The sequence below is a fragment of the Hemitrygon akajei genome, chromosome 22 (assembly GCF_048418815.1).
Source record: "Hemitrygon akajei chromosome 22, sHemAka1.3, whole genome shotgun sequence".
Taxonomy (NCBI): domain Eukaryota; kingdom Metazoa; phylum Chordata; class Chondrichthyes; order Myliobatiformes; family Dasyatidae; genus Hemitrygon; species Hemitrygon akajei.
Window position 1 is genome coordinate 13,862,353 of NC_133145.1, and position 6,818 is coordinate 13,869,170.

The following is a 6,818-nucleotide window of genomic DNA, read 5'->3' on the forward strand; positions in this document are numbered from 1 at the left end:
AGCAGCATAGCTGAATGCTTTTGATCAAACTCCAAGAAGTTCCTAATCCCCGAGCTCAATCTCCAAAACAAGGCTTAAAAGTTAATTTAACAAGGCAGGCCTGAATAGACTGAGGAAGCTGCCAGGGGCTTCTGGAAGCTTGGTGCTTGAGGTATACTATAGTTAAAATGCCTGTAATATTTTGTCAGTCTTCATTTGAAACTCATGTCAATTTCACTGGGTTGACTTGTAAAAAAAATTAATGCACTTTGAAGAAAATTTTCACTGCCCAGTATCTGAACTGAGAGATCTGGGGAACTAGGCTATTCCAATGAATCCCGTTGTAACGCATGCATTGGCTCTGGTACAGTTGCCTCATTAATTTAATAGCTATTAAATTTTCAGGATATGAAAGCCTATAACAAACCAGCACTTGAACACCTATTCTCATTAGGACACAAGTGTTGTTAAAATAAAGAATCTATTTGTTTATATCTAAGAATTTCAGAGTAATTGGTTCCTCTGTTTTGAGAGATGAGGGTTAAATGCTGCCAGCAGCTTTGGTTTGGTTTATTGTTTTCATTATAAGTCTGTGTTTTTATAAAATAAATTTCAGGGCAGAACAACCATAAATAGATTGCTGTTTCTCTTTCACCTCCCTTATCAAACTAGCTGTCTTCAGATATTTTCTGCCTATCAGTCATTGCCCTTGAAAATGTGTGTAATCTTGTATGTATGTTGTTTGATTAAGCATTCCTGTTTGTTTAAATAATTCATTATGGGTTATATGTATAAATACATGAATTGCATATGTCAACACACTTGAAGTAAACTCGAAGTTAGACCTGCATGCCCATACTCCTATGTCTTCCTTTGAATTATTTTAATATTTTGAAGTTATAAAACATAATGTTGGCAACGAGGTATTTTCAAAACAAGTCCAAGATGGCTAACAATCTGTTGAAGCACAGTGAGATGTTTGAACTAAAGACAAGCACGTTGAGGAAAGATGAGTAAAAAATACATCCTAGCATGTGCAGAGACCTTTGAGTTTAAAAAAAGGAGCAGCACAGGACGTGTTCTTCAGAAGGGAAGACATGATCAAGTATTTTTTAAAAAGTCAGAAAACGGAAGAATTCACATGTTCATAAAGTGTGAGTACTGAGTGATAAATAGTCATAAAAAATTAGTAGGAAGGGCTGGCTACATTGGAATGATTGACATGCTTGATTACACATGGGTAACTGGCAAAAGTATACTGAGCTAACTTTGATGTAAATGAAGTAGCCAACGAGAAATGGTACCATATTTGCTAAGAGTATTGGGCTTAAAGGCATAGAGTTCACTTCGAAGTTTGACTGCTCCAACTAAACCAGTAGATATGAGATTTGTTGATATTTTTGAAGTAATGCAGGAACATTTAGAACCAAAGCTATTGCTGACTGCAAAACATTCTAGGTTTTATTGTGGAATCCAAAAGAAGGGAAGTTCATTTCAGCATACATAGCTGAATTAAAGAAAAAGTTGCAGTTTTAAAAAGAGCACTATTCTACATCCTGTTGATGAAAAATCTGATAATGATGAGAATTAAACAGAACTTAGTAGCCTTGTGATTTACAATCTGAAAATTAACAATGGTGTACACCAGAAGTGAACAGAAAATTAATTAAAATGGAATTAGACACTGGTTTGGCTGTTGCAATTATTCCATGAATTGAGTTTGAATGGCATTTCAAAGATACTGAACTGAAGCTTGCAGATATCCAAGAACTTGTACTGGAGAAGAGATAACTCCTGTGGAAAAGACATCTGTAACTGTCAAATACAACAACCGACAAGCCACAATGAGCACGTATGTGGTAAAAACAGGACGACCAGTACTGTGGAGACTTGATTAGAGATTCATCCATCATTTACATGCTACGATAAAGTCAACTGAAGGCGACTTAAGAAAAATAATACAACTGTTTCTGTGCCGAACACCATGAACCATTGCCCAACAGGGGACAAACAGGTATTGTTGTCGACCTATCTGCCTCTGGTTGGAAAGCATATTGGACCAAGGACGGATCATGCTGCTTGGAGGAATCATGAAAATGACAAAAGCAGTGGTCCAACAACAATAGTTTTTGTAGGCAACATATCTGAGAAACCTTCTGATATGATTATCAGCTAGTTACTTGCAAAATGTTGTTCGGTTTTAAGCTGGAAGAGAGTTCAGAAAAGTTTCAAACATTCAACTTTTGTGAGTATAAAGAACCAGAATCTGCTTTGATACATTAAAGTTATTTCATGAATTTCAAGTGGGAGACAAAAGGCTGCTTGTAAAAGTAGATCCAATAACCAAAGCCCAGCTAGATGAATGGAAGGTGAAAGAAAAAGGAATCAATGGAGTTATGAAAATTGAGGAGTCATCTGGTGATGTGGTTGAGGAAACCAAGAGGAGAGATCAGACCATAAAGGATATGGTCAGACCAATAGAAGGATTAATAAGAGAATACTCCAGAGAATTAAATGCAGCTTCTCAAGATCAAAATGCATAAATTAGAAGAAAAAAAGGGAAGAAGAAACTTGTCCAGAGCTGGTGGAACCACTTCCTGCAGTTTTAGGGTCAACTCCTACAGCCAGTATGGAGAAGGCCCCAGAACCTGAGATTGCTTCACAGCCACAAATCTCACCTGCCAAGCAGATTCATCCCCTTTGTCAGAGAAGAAGTTATCTCACAAGAGTATAAATACTCCAGAGTGATTAAATCTTTAGGCCTGAATGGGACAATTTAAATATTACTATGCTGTGGATGTCTGTAAAGTGTTTGTACTATATATTGTATATTGTGTGTGTATGTAGTTCAGATACATTCTCTATTGAGTTGGAGTTTATAGCTAAGCAGGGAGGAGTGTTGTATATTTAATATTTCAATAATATTTGAATAATCTTGTACACATTGGCTGTTTAAGCATTCTTGTTTGTTTAAATAGTTCATTACGGGTTATGTGTATATATAAGTGAATTACACATGGAGTCACATTACTGCGCTCAAAGTTAGACTCACATTTTATACTTCTGTGTTTTCCTTTGAATTGGTGTAATGTTATGAAGCCACAACGCATAACACCACCACACATACTTTTTTCTCAAAGCAGCTTGAAGTTGAAAGAATATCTATGATATCTTTTGATTTGGTCAGTTCTAACAATGCAATGTGCTTTCTGACTCTGCCCTGACCCCTCAAGTAATTAAAATTCAGTCAGATGCCTCATCAATTTTAAACAAAACCCAACTGTTTTCCAGTATAAATTGATTGTGAGATGCAATTGTGATGTTAAAATATATAGTGCAAAGCCAAAGAAGACGGAGGAGAGAGTAGGAGTGTGAGAAATAGAGCAGAAATTGAGGGTTCTATTGACTCTGATGGAGGGAAAGTGTCATAAAAGAAAAGCATTGAGGGCTCAACTGGCAGCCTGAGGTTGTCTGGAATGACTTGATGTGGCTGACATCAGTGTGAGATTGGCTGACACTCTGCTTGTCCAACAAGAACTCAAGCTTGAACAGAACAAATGTGAGTTTGACCACCATGTCTGACCTTGACCAGCACAAGTGTACACTTGACCTGCAGGATTCTAAGCTTGTCTGGTAGCTTCTTCAGGATGGCTGACAACAGCCTAAGTAATGCTGCCAAGATTTTGAACTTGGCTGGCAGTATATTCAGTGGAGGTTTCCTCTAAGACTGAACACAATTGGCAATAGTCTGAGCTCCTCCAGTAAGTTACAAGTGGCATTTGCCTGAACACAGAGTCATACAGGCCCTTTGGCTGCTGAATCCACATTAACCACCAATCATCTACACATGTTTGTATTTACACTAATCCCATTTTATCAGGGGCCTTTGAAAGGAAGCTATCTAAGTATGCAGGACTGGTTAGCAACTGCCAGCAGGCTGGATGGAGAGCGAGGTGTCTCCCAGTGGAAGTTGATTGTAGGGGATTCGCAGCCTGTTCCTTAGCCAGAGCCTACAGCAATTTGGGCATCGAGGGAGAGAGGAAGAGGCGAGCCATCCGCAGTACCACCGATGCGGCAGAGAGGGCCTCAAGGTGGCTGTGGCTCAAGAGAGGGGAGCCATGGAGTCATGTGTAGCTAGCCATCTGGACACAAGCTGGGGTCTGATCAGCCCCGGCTGGGACACCTGGAGAAGGGTGTATGATGTTGAAAGGCCCGAAACACCCGATGATTCCAGGAACATCACTGATGATGTGTCCAGAAGCATCAGTAGATGTATGCACACAGCTATTCTCCCCACATTCTACAAGAGTTTAAGGTGAACATGTGTGGAAACTTTTTCATTCAGAGGATCATGAGAGTGTGGAACGAGATGCCAGCCCAAGAGGTGCATGTGAGCTCAACTTCAAAGTTTAAGAGAAGTTTAGATAGATACATGGATGGTAGTGATATGGAGGACAAAGGTCCCGGTGCACGTCGATGGGAATAGGAAAATTTAAATGGCTTGGCATGATCTAGATGGGCCAAATGGCCGGTTTCTGTGCTGTATGATTTATAACCATATGACCTACACACATCGGGCAATTTACAATGGCCAATCCACCTACCAACCCACAAGCTTTGGGATGTATGGGGGAAATGGAGCAGCCAGGGGAAACCTATGTGGAAAACTGTCCTATTCACAAAAAAGCAGGACAAATTTAACCTAATTCCCATCAAATCAGTCCACTCTCAACCATCAGCTATGTGATGGGAGCCATTGCTTACAATCTTATTCAGTGATACCTACTCACCAATGCCAATTTTGGGATTGCTGTGACCACTCAGTTCTTGACTTTGTTGGAGCTTTGCTCGCAACTTGGATGAAAGACCTCAATTCCAGAGATGAGTTAATGGTGACTTTGATATCAGGGCGGCATTTGGTCCAGTTTGCATCCAGGTGCCCTGGTAATACTGAAGTCAGTAGGCATCAATGGGTAAAAACTCCAGTGGCTGAAGCTATACCTTGCAGTAAGGATTGTGCTTGTGGTTATTTAAAGATCAATCATCTCAGCCCCAGAGCATCACTGCAGGAGATGCCCAGGGTAGTGTTCAGGCCCAACCATTTTCATCTGCTTTAGCAATGACTTCCATTTAATCATAATATCAGAAGTGAGAATATTTGCTGATGATTGCACAACCTGTCAACAAATGAAGCAGCTCTTACTTCCATATACTGAAACCTGCACAATCCATAATTGGCTTGAAACACAAAAGTCCAAGGTAATGATCATCTACATCTAGAGACAACTGAACAGCACACAGAGCATAAAGCAGGAATACAGGAACAGACCGATCAGACCCTCAGATCAGTTCCATAATCCAATTAAACCATCTATTCTTAGCTTCAATACTACTTTACAATTCCCTTCACATTGCCTTTGACTTTGTTGAAATTCAAATGTCTCATCAGTCTCTACCTTAAATATATTCATATGTCATTCTGGGTATACAATTAGCAAATGTCCATTCTGAGAAAGTAAGTCCTCCTTATTTCCATTTAATGGGTAATTCTCACTTGAATAAATATCCTCTCAGTATCCACTCTGCCAATGTTCATCAAAATCTTATACGTATCATATCATATCAATTCTTTTAAACTCCAGAGAGGATTGAGACAACCTGCTCAACATCTGTTTATATGCTAACCTCTTCCTTTCAGGAAACAACCTGGAGAACCCTTGCTGCAATGTCTCTAAAACAAATATATCATTCCATAGAAATAGTAACCAAATCACTTCATCACTCCAAAAATTCTATACCTGTAACCACAATAGTCTAACATTCCTTAATGTAATTGCATGCCAACCTTTTGCTGTTCATATTCTAGAACTCACATACAGTATCTCTCCGTACCACAGCATTTTATAATCTCAATCCATTAAACTAATTAGTTGCTATTTCACTTTTCCTTCCAGAGGATAGCCTCACATTTTCCCATATTACACTCCATCTGCTAACTGCTTACCCACTCAATTGGACTGTCCATATTTCTCTGCAGACTCTTTGTTTTCTCCTCACAGCTTGAACACACATCTGTCTTTACATGATTAGTATATACGGCTGCAGTACCCTTGTCAACCGATAATATACTGTAGGCGGTAAACATTGAGGCTCTGAAAGTGTTTGATTGTTAATCCAATAAAGACTCATCTGTCTTAACTCTTTTTAAGGCGTAGGCCAAACACTGAACAATGTCTATGTATTGCCCCCAATTCTCCACACAGTAATGCTGGAAATTAATATATACTACATCTACTCATTCCACTTTATCTGTCCTATCTGTTTCATGTTCAAAGAATTCCAGCAAATTTCTCAGACACTATTTCCTATCTATTGAACATGTTGAATATGCTTGGTTGAATGAAGATATTCTAATTCTCCTGCTTATTATGAATATAAACTTAGCCAATAGCAGTGCAACCATCTGATCTGACTGGCCAAATGTTCTGAAGGTGGGTGTCTGACTTCAGTTAGCTCAGCCTGACTTTGACTCATGGCAGTCTGTTTGTATGTTACAATTTGAACTCAGCAGTCTAAGCTGTTTCACTAAACCTGACTAGCTTCAGTTTGAGCAACACACACAAAATGCTGGTGGAACTCAGCAGGTCAGGCAGCATCTATCGGGAGAAGCACTGTCGACTTTTCGGGCCGAGACCCTTCGTCAGGACTAACTGAAAGGAAAGATAGTAAAAGATTTGAAAGTAGGAGGGGGAGGGGAAAATGCAAAATGATAGGAGAAGACCGGAGGGGGTGGGGTGAAGCTGAGAGCTGGAAAGGTGATTGGCAAAAGGGATACAGAG

General features: G+C 39.5%; 1 pseudogene; it reads left to right on the plus strand.

Annotated features, from left to right (window-relative positions):
• The first annotated feature begins 1,963 nt into the window (after nt 1–1,963).
• LOC140714921 (RNA-binding protein 25 pseudogene) lies at nt 1,964–2,522 on the plus strand (annotated as a pseudogene).
• Nucleotides 2,523–6,818: the final 4,296 nt, after the last annotated feature.